This window comes from Delphinapterus leucas, chromosome 20 (assembly GCF_059928025.1).
Source record: "Delphinapterus leucas isolate spDelLeu-1000000601 "Yukka" chromosome 20, BTC_Dleu_Yukka2, whole genome shotgun sequence".
Classification (NCBI taxonomy): Eukaryota; Metazoa; Chordata; class Mammalia; order Artiodactyla; family Monodontidae; genus Delphinapterus; species Delphinapterus leucas.
In genome coordinates, this window is record NC_143148.1 from 4,549,111 (window position 1) to 4,563,827 (window position 14,717).

The window sequence follows — 14,717 nt, forward strand, 5'->3', positions numbered from 1 at the left end:
CTCCAGTTTGACCACGGGCAGCCGGGGGGCCGTGGGCCACCACCGGGGCAGCGGGGGCGGGGCCGTGCCGGCGGCTGGGGGGGTCACAGCGCAGGCAGAAGTGGGGGGCCCGGGGCCAGGGGCTGGGGAGGGGGCGGCGAGGAGGAGGCTGAGGCCGGGGACGGGGTCAGAAGGCAGCCATGGTCGGCAGCTGGTGAAGGGCAGGGAGCGAGATAAAGGATTAGACAGGAGGGCTCACCTCCCTGGACACCCCTTTACCTGCACCCCAGCCCCCCAAAGAAACCCGACTCCTTCCTCTGTTGAAGAAACTCCTTCCACTCTGCTTGCCACTGCCACTTCTCTGAAAAACAATCTCCCTGTGTCCAAGAAATTCTTCCCACTAATCCCACTCTGAGGCATACCCCTCGGCATCCCTGAGTGCCGTAGGACACGCCTCCAGGCCCCTCCAGCTCCGCCCCCCTGGTCTCACCGTCCTCCCCACAGGGAAAGCGTCCCTCACTCCAGCCCCCAGTGCCTCTTCCTCCCCAGGAACCCCTGTCCTGTTACTCATTTCTTATAAAATGTTCTCATAAAGCTCTACCCACTCCCTACCTTCCCCTGCAAGGCCCACCACTTCACCTACTATGGCCCCTACTTAGGAAAAATAAATCTCTCAATCTCTCCTCAGCTGAAAAAAACAAAAACAACAAACACAACAAAACTCAGATCTTCCAAACTCATCCCCACAGTTTGCACAACTCAGAAAACCACACAGTTGTCATCACTACCACCCCACCTCCACAGTCTCCTCTGCATGGGAACCCCTACCCCACTCAGAACCCTATGTTTCTGGACCAGGGTTCTCAACCTTGGTGGCACCTTGAAACCACCAGAGGATACTGATACTTGAGAAATTCCGATTTCATTGGTCTGGGGTGTGGCCCTGAGCATCTAGGTTTTTAAAACTTCCCCGGGGGATTCTTTTAAAGAATCCAACACCGCTGGACCCCCTGGATTAGAAGAATGCCCCCCATCTCCATCACATTCCCTCTAACCGCCCCACTTGTCTTCCTTGGACCACTCTCCCATCCCCTACTATGTCTTTGACTCAAGGAAAATACTCCACTCTTTCGTTTGCTTATAGGAGTCTTCCAAATCTGGTCCTCAGTATCTCTACAACTTAGACAAACTCATCATAGCCATCACTTTCTCCTCCATTAAGAAAAATTTCTTCCGTGAGTTGCAGGGCATTTTCTACTCACAGGAATCCCTTTCTCTAGACCCCAAATTCCTCTCCATTCAGAAATCTCCCAAGCTCTGACCTGCATATTCACTGTTGTGGAAGGAAATCCCCCCACTCTACCCAGCATCCCCCACCCCCTTCCTCTGCCCTTCCACCATCTCCCACGACCTCCAAATCTCCTCTCCGTAGCCCTTGTTATGGGGATGAACCCCCCAGTTCCAGATCTCCCCAGCTCCCTTCGACATCCCGCTGTCTCTTGAACTTATAAGAACCTCCCCCCCACACACCCTGACTTCTCTTACATCACAAAGAATCCCCTTCACTCTTGCCACCCTCCTCCACCTACTCTAGCTCCCAGCATCGCTTCTGCTCAGGAGAATCCCCTTCATGTCTCCCTCAGACTTCCCTTCTTGGGAACACCCCCAGAACTCCCCCTTCTATTTCACCTGTGCAGGAACATACACCATACACTCAGTCTTCTTCCAAATTTCAAAAGATCCCCTCCATAGACAGTGCCTCTTAGAAAAATTTGATCCACAAGACCACAACTCTCTTTCAGTTGGGAATAATTTCCCACTCTGCAGCCACCAAGGGTCCATTCATTTTCCTCTCCCACAGCACCCCATCACCACGCCCCCTGCCCTGCCTTTTCCACCTTACCCCAACCCTCCTTCCAGGCATGCATCCCTTACCAGCTTCCACCACTCACTCTATCTATCCTAGACTTCTTCCCCCAAACCCCCTATTCTAGTTAAGAGCCTGGAAGCCTTAGAGGAGGAAACAAACAAACAAACAAACCTGATTCTGGGTCCCAGTACCAGGGTGACCTTGGCCTCTTCCGCCCCCATCAGCTGGCCCTCACTGGGTCTGCTCCAAGGAGGGGTGTTGGAAAGGTTGTCTATGGGGGGGGTGTCTCCATGGCAACTGGGCCTAGTGCCCCACACGTGTGTTCTCTCCTCACCTCCACTCCTGCCTGCCCACGCACGGCCCCTGCCCTGGCCCCATTCAACAGTGCCCTGGACACTGACATCCCTGTGGCCTCCCTGGCCTCACTTCTGGCCGCTTCCTGTCTTTCCTCTCCAGAAAGACGCTGAGTTTCCTCTCCTCTCCATCTCTCGGCCTCTTCTCCCCGCTTCTGTGCCCCCTCACCACCAGCACCACCACCTCCACTGTCCTAGCAGGTTTCTGCCTCCAAGGGGGGTGGGAGGGTGAGCCTGTGACCACAGGATGTACCCATTCCCCTGCTGGGCCCCCTAGGACCGGGATAAGGAGGGGATGGCGAGGGGAGGCGAATGATGGAAATTCTTCATCATATAAAGATTCGAAGATCTTTTCATTTTGTCGATTTGGGGGGCACTCTGCTTGGTTTTAGGGGTTCTTCCTTTAGTCCATCTGTCAGCAGCAGCAAAGGAGGGAGCAGGGGACACCCCCAATTCGAAAGCTCCGGGATGTGAGAGGGGTCATCATCCCTTCTCCCTCTGAAGGGGACCAGCTCCTTCCTCCAGAATTAGGGGGGTCACAGAGCCTTCATTTTACATCCACCCACCTCCGATTAATAAAAAGATCTCTCTCACCTCTGTTAACGATAGGTCAACTCTCCGATGCACGGGGGAGGGGACGTTGAGCCCCCCTGTCGGCAACCCCCCCAGGAAAACCCTTGTGGCTCCCAATTCTCACTGCTCCCCTCCCCCAGCAGCGAGGGACCCAGGCGTCCGACCTGGTTGGGGGGTGGAGATGAAGAGGCGTCCGGGGAATGGGGGTGTTGAGGTGGGAGGGGAGGCTGAGGGGCAGCTCTGAGCTCGGGCCCCGAGGGAGAGGGGGTCGGGATGGGGGAAAAGAAGGTGAGGAGACAATTTGGTTCCCGTGTCGCTGGGTAAAGTGCGGAGCTGGAGGACGAGAGAGGGAAGGAGGAGGGAGGGAGGGGGAGGGGAGCCGCTGAGGATGGGGGAGCCACGGAGAGGAGATGGATTGGGGGGAGGGAAGTGATGGGGGGCAGGGTCTGGGTGGCAGAAAGAAGCTGGGGAAAAAGAGAGAGACCCAGAGAGGGAGGGAGAGAGACAGAGCCAGGAGAAGCGGAAAGAGAGAGACCCAGAGTCGGGGAAACAGAAATGGGGGAGGGAGAAATTTGGGGGAGGCAGCGGCTGGTAGCAGAAGGAAGTTGGAGAGGGAGACACACACACACACACACAGAGAAATATCCAGAGAGAGAAGGGGACAGAGGCAGAGATGCAAACAGAGAAACGCAGAGACTGGGGAAGAAATGGGGGATGGGGAAAGATTGGGGCGAGGGAGAGGATGGGGGTCAGGATCTGGGTAACAGAAGGAAAGAAGGGACAGAGAGAGAGTCATCCAGAGAGGGGGAGGAGAGACAGATGGGGAGAGAAAGACAGAGAGAGACTGCGAGGATGGGAGAGAGAGAGAGGGAGAGAAAGAAGGAAAAAGTGGGGAGAGAAATTGGGGATGGGGCAAAGGTCTTAACAGAGAGAAGAATGCGAGAGAGAGAGAGAGATAGAGAAAAGAGAGAGAAAATTTTAAAAATTTAGGGGAGAGGGGTCTGAGTGGCAGAAGGTGCCCGGAGACAGAAAGGCAGATGCAGAAGGAAAGAGAGGGACCCAAAGAGAGAGACAGATGGGGAGAGACTGAGACTGGGAGAGAGAGAGACCCAGGGAACGAGACAGAGGTAGAAACTGGGGAGGCATCAAAAGGAAGCCGGAGAAAAATAGGAGAGGGGCCAGTCTCAGATGAATGAAGGAGGTCGGAGATAAAGGATACCCCTGCCTCCTCCCCCACCTGCATCCCCAGCCCCTGCTCCCTACCCCCATCCCCATTTCAAAGCCACCCCCCACCCCCACTAGCCTCCATCTCTCCACAGCATCGCTTGCCGCCGCCACCGCCTCTTCCTGTCGTCATAGCAACAGGATCCAGGCGCCCAGCCAAGGCTGGCAGCAGCGGCCGGAAATGAGGGGAGGGCCTTTTAAAATGGACCCCAGGAGCTCTCCCCTTTCCCAAAATCCAAGGGAAAGCTCCACCTCCCCGAGTCTTCCCACCATTCCCCCCCACCAAGTGAAGTGGCAAGGGCAAAGAGCCACTGAAAATAAAATTATACTAAACTTACAAGGATAGAAAGCCTTTTGAGTCTCACCAAGAATTTTTTTTTCTTCTTACCAGCTACCCACCCCTAGCTCAAAGAGTTAGATTCCCCCAAGATGGGGATGGGAGTGAGGAGAAAAGTAGGATGCGCAAAGCTTGAGTGGAAATAAGTTTTAAAGAAGTCTGTCTGGGGTTGGGTCGGAGGGCTATGCAACAGTTTTGAGAAGACTGGATTTGCAAGTTCTAGAACTAGCCAGTGGGTAGAAGGTGGGACAACTCCAGGGAGAAAATCTCAGATGAGAGTCAGAAAGTTTGGTCTTGGGTTCAAATCTCAGAGATGCCTGTAGCCACTGTGTGACCTTGGGCAAAACATTTCCTCTCTTCTAGACTCAGTTATAATGGGTGCAAAAACTGCCTGCAATTAAACGGGAACACTGGTGAGAAAAGGTCTTTGCGTGCTGCTCTAGACAAGCAGTTATTTCAAGACTGTGTCTTCACAGGAACATGATCAAAAATTAAGCTAGCCATAACCACAGACTTGGGCTAGGGAGTCTGCATACTGTCTCACGGAATTCTTACAGAATCCTTGTAATGTGGGCACTGATATTCCCATATTACAGGTGAACAAACTGAGGCTTGGAGATGTGCAGTGATTTGCCCACAATCACCCGGGAAATACAAAGTCAGCACTGGAGATGAAGCAGCCTCTTTGTGGGGAGTTGCCAGGAACAGTCAGCAATAGGTGAACTTCAGAGCCACTTAACCATTCCTGTGCCAGCTCCTCCCTTTTGGGGGCTGACAGAAGACAGAAAAAACCTGAGTTCCCCGCACATTCAATCACCTCCCCTGAAGGAGCATCTCAGATTTCCACTGGAATTTCTTCAGGGGAAAGGAGTTTAGAGAAGCATTGTGACACCCTTGGTTTAGAAGCAAAGAAATGCCAGCCTCGAGGGAAGGGGCCTGGAATTCATTCGTTTGAGAAACATTTGTTCAGCCCCCCCGTTCTTTTGCCAGGGAGAAGGATACAGCTGGGGACAATAATGGTAATTGATATAAACTGAGTGCTGAATGTTACAGACTCTAAGTGATTTGCCTGCACGGACTAGGTCTTCCAGGTTCTCTTATTAGCCCCCATTTTAAAGATGCGAGGCTGAGAGAGGTAAGCACATCCTGCACATAGGAAGCGGTAACAATGTAAATCAGAGTCAAGTCTTCAGATTCCAGAACCTGTGCTATTTTCACTGCTTCTCTGTCCTTTGGTGGGGGGAGGGGGGTGTTTATATCCTAAATGGGGGAACTATAAATAAACAAACACAAAAACAAATACTTTGAAAGGGCGAAAACAGCATGAAGCTGATAAAATAAGCTGAGGTTTCTAAATCTCGGAACTATTGACATTTGGGCTGGATAGTTCGCAGGGCGGGGCGTGGGGAGGGCGCTGTCCTGTGCATTGTAGGATATCCAGCAGCATCCAGGAACTCTGCTCACTAGATGCCAGTAGCAAGGGATTATAATCAAAAGAATTCAGTCTGTTCCACCTCAAATCCTGCTCCATACTGGAAGTCTTTTAACATTTTCAGCTGTTTCTTCTCTTACTTGCCTTTGCATCCCTAAATAATAATTATCTTCTAGATGTGTCAGCAATATACATTGTAGATTCTTCTCTCTGATAGATAAGGATTTAACTCATGGAGACCTCATTTTTCCTCCCTATAAGTATTTTTAATTCTTCTATTGGTTAATTTTGTGGTATTAACTAATAGACTTATATCATGATTTCTTCTTTCAGAGGGCATATCTTTTCTCTCCCTTTTTAAGCAGCTTTATTGAGATAGAACCCACATACCATGCAATTCACTCAAAGTGTATAATTCAATGGCTTTAACTATAATCATAAAATAGTGCAAGCATCCACCTTAGATCCATTATAGAACATTCTCATTTGCCCAAGGAGATATCACACACCCCTCAGCCAGTCACCCCCAATCTCCCCACCCAGCGCTAGGTAATCACTAATCTACTTTCTGTCTGTATAGATTTGCCAATTCTAGACATTTCATATAAATGGAATCATACAATATATGCTCATTTGTGATGGGCTTCTTTTGCTTAGCATAATGTTTTCAAGGGTCATTCATGTTGTAGCATGAATCAATACTTCATTTCCTCTTATTGCAGGATAATATTCCATTGTATGGATATACCACATTTAACTATTGGATATTTGGGTTATTTCCAGATTTGGCTACTATGAGTAATGCTGCCGTGAACATTTGTGTACACATTTTTGTGGGAAGGTATGTTTTCACATCTGTTGAATGTATACCTAGGAGTGGAATGTCTGGATCACATGTTTATCCTTTTGAGAAATAAGGCAGCATCTCTGGACTTCATTCTGCAAGACAGAAATATTAGACCCACTGAGCAACTCTTCAGCTCACTGACGGACTCTTCAGAAGGGGTGTCCCAGAAGATGCAGGTGATGGACGCTTCAGCTCTCATTTCTAAATTTGCTCATGAATTCATCTCACATTAGCCGAGGTCTCCCATGGGGCTAACCCGGAGACCTAGAGGCTGTAGACTCAGAGACAAGTCTGCTAAGCCCCTAACCTTGAGAAGGTCCTCCACCCTCACTTCCCCCGACCCCATGTGGTAGGCAGAACTCCAAAATGACCCCCAATATTCCCACCCGCTTGTGCAATCCCCTCCCCTTGAATGTGGGCAAGACTTGAGAATAGGATGGGGTGCCACCCCCATGATTAGGTTACATTATATGCAAAGTGAAGGAATTTTGCTTGTGTAATTAAGGTCCCTAATAAGTTGACTTGAAGTTAGTCAAAAGGAAGATTATCCTGGGTGGGCCTGACCTAATCAGGTGATTTTTTTTTTTTTTTTTTTTTTTGCGGTACGCGGGCCTCTCACTGATGTGGCCTCTCCCGTTGCGGAGCACAGGCTCCGGAAGCGCAGGCTCAGCAGCCATGGCTCACGGGCCCAGCCGCTCCACGGCATGTGGGATTTTCCCAGACCGGGGCACGAACCCATGTCCCCTGCATCGGCAGGCAGACTCTCAACCACTGTGCCACCAGGGAAGCCCCAGGTGATCTCTTTTAAAAGGGTCAAGAATCACCTCACACCAGTCAGAATGGAAAGTCTACAAATAATAAATGCTGGAGAGGATGTGGAGAAAAGGGAACCCTCCTACACTGTTGGTGGGAATGTAAACTGGTACAACCATTATGGAGAACAATATGGAGGTTCCTTAGAAAACTAAAAATAAAGCTACTGTATGATCCAGTAATCCCACTCCTGGGCATATATCTGGAGAAAATGCTAAGTCAAAAAATACATCCACTCCAATGTTCATAGCAGCACTATTTACAATAGTCAAGGCATGGAAGCAACCTAAGTGTCCACTGACAGATGAATGGATAAAGAAGATGTGGTATATATAGTCAATGGAATATTACTCAGCCATAAAAAAGAATAAAATAGTGCCATTTACAGCAACATGGATGGACCTAGAGATTATCGTACCAAGTGAAGTAATTTGGACAGAGAAAGACAAATATCATATGATATCACTTATATGTGGAACCTAAAAAAGTGATACAAATGAATTTATTCATAAAACAGAAACAGACTCACAGACATAGAAAACAAACTTATGGTTAACAAAGGGGAAAGATGTGGGGGAGGGATAAATTAGGAGTTTGGGATTAACAGATACACACTACTATATATGAAATAGATAAACAACAAGGTCCTACTGTAGCACAGGGAACTATATTCAATGTCTTGTAATAACCTATAATAGAAAAGAATCTGCAAAAGAAAAAATATATGTATTGTATATATGTAATACATATATGCGTGTGTATATGTGTGTGTGTGGATATATATATATCTGAATCACTTTGCTGTACACCAGAAACTAACACAACATTGTAAATCAACTATAGTTCAATTTTTTTTAATTAATTATTTATTTTTGGCTGTGTTGGGTCTTCATTGCTGTGCGTGCAGGCTTTCTCTAGTTGTGGCAAGCGGGGGCTACTCTTCGTTGCGGTGCACGGGCTTCTCATTGCAGTGGCTTCTCTTGTTGCGGAGCACGGGCTCTAGGCATGCGGGCTTCAGTAGTTGTGGCACACGGGCTCAGTGGTTGTGGCTCGTGGGCTCAGTAGTTGTGGCGCACGGGCTTAGTGGCTCCGCAGCATGCGGGATCTTCCCGGACCGGGGCTTGAACCTGTGTCCCCTGCATTGGCAGGTGGATTCTTCACCACTGCGCCACCAGGGAAGTCCTATACTTCAATTTTTAAAAAGAGGGTCAAGAAGTCAGAGACTCAAAGCAAGAGATTCTCCTGCTGTCCTGAAGGAGCCAATTGCCCCACTGTAAAGAGGCCCACGTGGTCAAGACCTAAGGGTGGGGACTGCTAGCAAAACACAGGGACTTCTGGGACTTCCCTGGCGGTCCAGTGGTTAAGACTCCGTGCTTCCACTACAGGGGGCACGGGTTCAATCCCTGTTGGGGAACTAAGATCCTGCATGCCGCACGGCACAGCCAAAAAATACAAAAAGCAAACAATCCCCACAGGAACTTCAGTCATACAACCACAGGAAATGAATTCTACTCAACCTGAGGGAGCGTGGAAGTGAATCTCTCCGTAACTGAACCTCCAGGTGAGGACCCAGCCAGCCGATATCTTGGTTTCAGACTTGTAAGACCCCCTTACACTGTGCTGGATTCCTGATCCACGATAAATTGTGAGATAGTAAATACGTGTTGTTTTAAGCCCCTGTGTTTGTGGGAATTTTTAAAGCAGCAGTAGATAGCTAATACTCCCTATAAATCACACAGCACCTTGAAGTTCACACAGGGGCCACTCAGGCTATACTGCGTTAATGCCTCCTCAACGCCTTCCTCTCCTCCATTCCTGACAACCAGCCAGGCTCCATATGTGGACCCCTCTCCCTCCTGGATCACTTTCGTATCTATTTCCTCCTCTCTGTCCTGCTCTTGTTTGGGCTGTGCCAGCAGCCCACACCACTGTCCAATTTTCACTTGGCTCCTTTGTAACATTCAGAACTGACCTTTTCCTTCCTCTGCTCAAGATTCTCCTATGGCTCCCTATTGCTCTCAGGAGAAAAATCTAAGCTCCTCACCTGTGTCCTTTTGTCAAGGTCATCAGTCTCCTCTTATGCCATCTGCACTGCAGCCTCCAGCAAACTGGAGTTATTTTTCCCTTCTATGCCCAGCTCCTTCAGGCTTTTGAGGTTTCTGAGTGTGGCTCCCCTTTCTGGACTCTTCCATCTCCCAGCCATATGACAAACACTCTACCTGCTCTTGAACAGTCAGCTTACATGCTTCTTCCTCCAGGAAGTCTTCCCTGACCCCCCAAGGCTGCATCAAGGATTACAGCTGTGCTTCCACCATGCCCTATAGGGCTCCCATTAGAGCACAGTCACCCTGTATTGCAATCAGAACATCGGTCGGTCTCCCCCAGGAGAGTAGGAGCTGTTCAGGATGGGCATGTGTCTGGTTCACTTTGGTGTCCCCCAGAGCCCAGCCCTGGTAGACAGGAAGCTTCAGTTTACAGGTGCTGAATGAATGGATGGATGGGTGGGTGAAGGAATGAATGAATGACTCAGGGAATGAGTGGATACATATTCCAGGGTCCTTACCCCCTAGCAGTCCCTGCCCAACCACTCTCCCCGCCTCACATCCTGAATGTGCTTTTTCCCAGGTGCTTGAGTGTTTCTCATCAACAACAGCTGGGGCCTTTGTGTCTTCTCAAGAGGAACAGAGTGCGGGTGGCATGTTTTCCCGCTGTACCAGGAAGGGAAGATCAGCGTTTCTAAAACGTCCTCATTTAGGGTGAAGTGGAAATATTCCAGCTCTGGTGAGTCAGGTGGCCTGAGTTCCAATCTTTGCTTTGCCTTGCCTCCCTAAAGGACCCAGAACCAAAGCATTGTTCTCTCTGACCCTTCATCCTCTTGTCTAAAAAGGGATGGAGGGGTGCAGTTAGTGATCTCCCTCTGGATGGGATGCTCTAGGACTGTGATTCAGAAACTACACTTCCAAGGAATTCTGGCAGGGCTCTTTTGGTGCCTGTGAAGCCCCTGAAATTATGTACAAAATTTTGTGAATATGAGTATTGTTTTCTGGGGGTTCATAGCTTTTATCTGATTCACAAAGGGATCCCTAATCCCCTACAAGTTAAGAGTTACTTCTTATAAATGGATTTAGCAAAATCTCATTTGTGTTAATAAAAATAAAGGCCAAAAAGAAAAAAAGGGAAAAAAAGCAAGGGAGAATATATAAATGCACAGGTAATATCTAAAGCAGGTTTTCTCAACCCCAGCATGAGTCACATCTTGGACCAGATCATTCTTTGTGGTGGAGGGCCGCCCTGTGCATTGTAGGGTGTTTAGCAGCATCCCTGGTCCCACTAGATGCCAATAGCATCCCCTCCCCAGTTGTGACATCCAAAAATGTCCCCAGACATTGCCCGATGTCCCCTTGGGGCAAAATCACCCTGAGCAGGGAACCACTCATCTAGAAGAAGAAACTGATAACAATTTTTCCCTTCGAGGAACAAACCTGGGATTGAGAAAAACGAAAAGAAAGTTATTTTTTTCTTTCTACACTTCTCTGCTGCTTAAATTTGAAAATCATGACTGTGTTACATTTATAATAAAAATGAGTTTATTGTTAAAATAAATTACCTCCATTCAAGGGACCACTATACAGCCATTGAAAAACTCAGGCAAATCTCTACATCTGATACATTACCTGCATGGCATGCAGCAGCAATGATTCAAACTTTTGCCCTCAAGACCCCTCTATACACTTAAAAATTGTAGCAGACCCCAAAGAGCTTTTGTTTATGTGTGTTGTGTCTGTCAGTATTTAACATATTCAAAATTGAAGCTGAGAAGATTTTAAAATATGTATTACTTAAGTAAAATAATAAATTCATTGCATGTTTGCATAAACACTTATTTTAGTGAAAAATAACTATTTCCCCCCAAAATATAGTGGTATCGGTTTATTTTTTTAACTTTTTAATATGTTATATTGGAGTATAGTTGATTAACATTGTTGTGTCAGTTTCAGGTGTATGCTTTATGTTTTTGAAAATCTATTCCGGGAATTCCCTGGTGGTCCAGTGGTTAGGACTCCGTGCTTCCACTGCGGAGGGCCTGGCTTCGATCCCTGTCAGGGAACTAAGACCCCGCAAGCCTCGCAGCACCGGGGTGGGGGAGTGGGGAGAAAGAAGAAAATCTATTCAACGTTTGGCCTAATAGAAGAAAGTTAGGTTCTCGTATCTGCTTCTGCATTCAATCTATTGTGTTCTCAGCCATTGTGAAGCCTCCAGCAGCCTCTGGACTCCATGTACTCATGAGAGACTAAGAGTGAAAAAGGCAAGTAATATCTAAGTATTATTATGAAAATGGTTTTGACCTTGTGGTGGCCACACTTTGAGAACCACTGATGCATAGTACTATTCTGTAAATGAAATGAGTACAAAATACTTTGTAAACATGATGATAGATAAAAAGATGAGATTGCGTGGCTTCAATATACACGGAGGTATACGCTTAGGGTTAAGTATCAGTAGGCTCAGGAGATTCCCAGGATTCAAATCTTAGCTTGACCACTTACTAGCTGTATGACCAGGAGAAAGTTAATTAACCTCTCTGTGCCTCAGGATCTCATTTGTAAAATGGGGATGATAATATAATAAAAGCACTGACCTCCTTGGGTTATTCAATGTAAAGTGCTCAAGACTTGAATGCAAAGTGTCTGGCACATAGAAAACAGTACACTATGCAATTAATTTATGCAAACTATTATTATTAAGTAGCTTTAAAAAACATAAGGTAGGGATTTCCCTGGTGGCGCAGCGGTTAAGAATCTGCCTGCCAATGCAGGGGACACGGGTTCGAGCCCCGGTCCCGGAAGATTCCACACGCCACAGAGCAACTAAGCCCGTGTGCCACAACTACTGAAGCCCACGCCTGGAGCCCGTTCTCAGCAACAAGAGAAGCCACTTCAATGAGAAGCCACTGCAATGAGAAGTCCATGCACCGCAATGAAGAGTAGCCCCCTCTCGCCCTAACTAGAGAAAGCCTGCCTGCAGCAATGAAGACCCAACGCAACCATAAATAAATTTTAAAAAAAAACAAAGCATAAGGTAGAGTTATATAACTGATGCTAAATGATCTCCATTAACACATGTGAAATTGGAGGGTACAGAACTATGTGCATACTATGATAAATTCTGTGTCAAATAAATATGTATGTGCTACAGACTCACTTGTGTGTGCATTTAAACACATACACATATGCTTAGATATGCATATAGAATTCTTGAAATTATACATCAAAAGATAATACCTTAGGGCGAAGGGTATTTCTGGATGTCAGGAGGTCAGAAGTAGGACAGACTTTTCACAGCATTCCTTCAAAAAAAAAAGATAAATCTTTAACTATGGAATCCCATTGTATTTTCAAAATGTGAAAAACAAAACAACCACCAAAAACACTAGCTTAATTTTTTTTTTAAAGAACACAGACTTTAGGATTTTAAGTTGTTAAGTTCCAGGCAAAATCAGCAAACACCTCAGCACTTGCACCACAACTACTCATCCTGCACGCAAGACAGACAGCACCAAATGATCAGAATGGCAGACAGCACCAGTCGATGGGGACATCCCTTCCCACTGAGCAGATGTTCAAATCCTTCTTAACACTGTGCTCCAAGAAGCCACTAGGATCAGTTAGTCTTGACAAAGAAGCTGAAACACGTTTGCCATCCCAGTTCTTGAGCATGACCTACAGAAACTCCTGAAATCATTGAAAATGACTCAGAGTATTTCCCTCAGGGAATCTGATCCTGCTGACTCTTAGTTCTCTTCTGCTAACCTATCCCCACCACTCTTCCTGTTCCAGAGGGATTTGGAGTCCTGCTAGCCCATCCCCCTCCTTTTTTACAGAAAAAGAAACTGAAACTCCAGAGATTAAAAGACTTGCTCAAGGTCACAGAATGAGTTTGCATCAAATTCGAAGTCAGATATAGCAGCAGGAGAGAGGAGACTCTGGGATTAGAAAGGAATGGGTGTGAATTCTTAGCATCTTTCAAGCTGGGTGACCTTACCTCCCAGTCTCAGTTTCCTCATCTACAAAATGGGGCTGTTTGGAATGCCTAGCTCAGAGGATGTTTGGGAGAACCCAATGAGCCGATAAATGAAAAGGGCTCAGCAGTCTCTGACACCTCACAACAGCTTGATCAATGTGTCCGTGGCCATTACAGGATGCGGTAGTGGTTGCAGACGTTGTTCTGATTGCCCCCAAGAGACTAAATCTAGAAGAGGTGTAGAATCCAAGCTAGCACTGTGTTTCCTTTTTAATATATTTCAAGAATAAGCTTATCTGGGACTTCCCTGCTGGTCCAGTGGTAAAGGATCTGCCTTCCAATGAAGGGGAGGCGGGTTCGATCCTTGGCCAGGGAACTAAAATCTCACATGCCACCGGGCAACTAAGCCCGCGCGCACAACTACTGAGCTCGGGCACCTCAACTAGAAAGCCCGCCTGCCGCAAACTACAGAGCCCATGTGCTTTGGAGCCCGCATGCCCACAACTAGAGAGAGAAAACCCACCACCACAACTAGAGAGAAGCCCTCTCGCCGCAAGGAAGTATACCGCATGCCTCAAGGAAGATCCCGCCTGCCGCAACTAAGACCCGACGCAATAAAAAAATCAATAAAATAAAATAAAAATAAATTAAAAAAAAAGTTTATCAAACATTCAGGCCGTTTTCAATCCCTCAGTGTGGTAGGTGAGATCACAGATCTTAGAGACCACTTTGAGCCTCCATCCCTCACCTGTAAAACGTGTGTGTGCGCGCTCGCTCAATGTGTGTGATAATTCCTACCTACAGGGCTGCTGGGAACATCTCCTGAGATCATGGATGGGAGGAAAGTGTGTGGCTCATAGTAGGTGCAATAAATAGTAGCAGTTATCTCTTCACAGAGTGACCAGGCATTAGGAGAAGCCGCTGCTCCCCGGTACAAAAGGAAGGAAGCTCAAGGTTTGGAACCAGCTGAACCTAGTCCCAACTCACAGCTCTGCCAAGTTCCACCTGTGTGACCCTGGGTGAGTCATTTCACCTCTATGGACCTAGCTGCAAAATGAGTCCAATAAACTCAACATGCAGGCTTGGGGAGAAAATTAAGTGAAGCAGGTACTTCCCTGGCGGTCCGGTGGTTAGGACTCCGCCCTTCTACTTCAGGGGACACAGGTTCGATCCCTGGTTGGGGAACTAAGATCCTGCATGCCTGCGCAGCGTAGCCAAGAAAAAACAAAATTTTTTTTAATAAATAAATGAAGCAAGGAAGGTGAGTA